Raw genomic sequence first — 696 nt, 5'->3', positions numbered from 1 at the left:
TTTAGTTGTTGTTCCTTATGTAAGGCACCGAGTTTGTGATTTGAGAGTAAGTTCCACTGGGCACGGTAGCCCACACCTGTAGCCCTAGCTGTGGTGGGAGGATTGTTTGGGGGCAGCCTGGGCAACAGGAAGATCCAGAGAGGAGCTATCCCAAATCCCTGCCGTACATTAACCTGCCTGTCCTGGAGGCTGGACAGCTTTGTGTGTGTGTGTGTGTGTGTGTGTGTGTGTGTGTGTGTGTGTGTGTGTGTGTTAGCAGTGGGTGCCAGAGCCTCATAGGGAAGCAGATGCTGCACCGCTGAGCCATGCCCCGCAACCTGTGGCCTGTGCATCTTTGGGGTTTTACCTATCTTGTCTTAGAGAGAATAAGGCCGTTTTCAGATGGATTATCTGCATGTACATCGGCGTACTCCCCCAGACCCAAGTTTTACGTTAGGTGGGACTAATGGAGGTTCTTTTCAGTTTTGTAGTTTGGCAGGGTTGCATACAGTGTAGGCTGGCCTAGAATGTGCTCACTGATGTTATGACCTTCATGTTTCCTATCCTCCCGTCCTCAGCTACTAAGGACTGGGACTATAGGCACGGGCCACCATGGTGTTGGGGGTGGAATCCTTTGCTAACTGACCTGTGTACCCAGCTCTCATTCCTGTTTTCTTAGGGCCTAACATCATTTGTGTGGCTTCGGAGAAATGAATT

This window comes from Mus musculus, chromosome 6 (assembly GCF_000001635.26).
Source record: "Mus musculus strain C57BL/6J chromosome 6, GRCm38.p6 C57BL/6J".
Classification (NCBI taxonomy): domain Eukaryota; kingdom Metazoa; phylum Chordata; class Mammalia; order Rodentia; family Muridae; genus Mus; species Mus musculus.
This window is presented reverse-complemented; position numbering follows the sequence as displayed.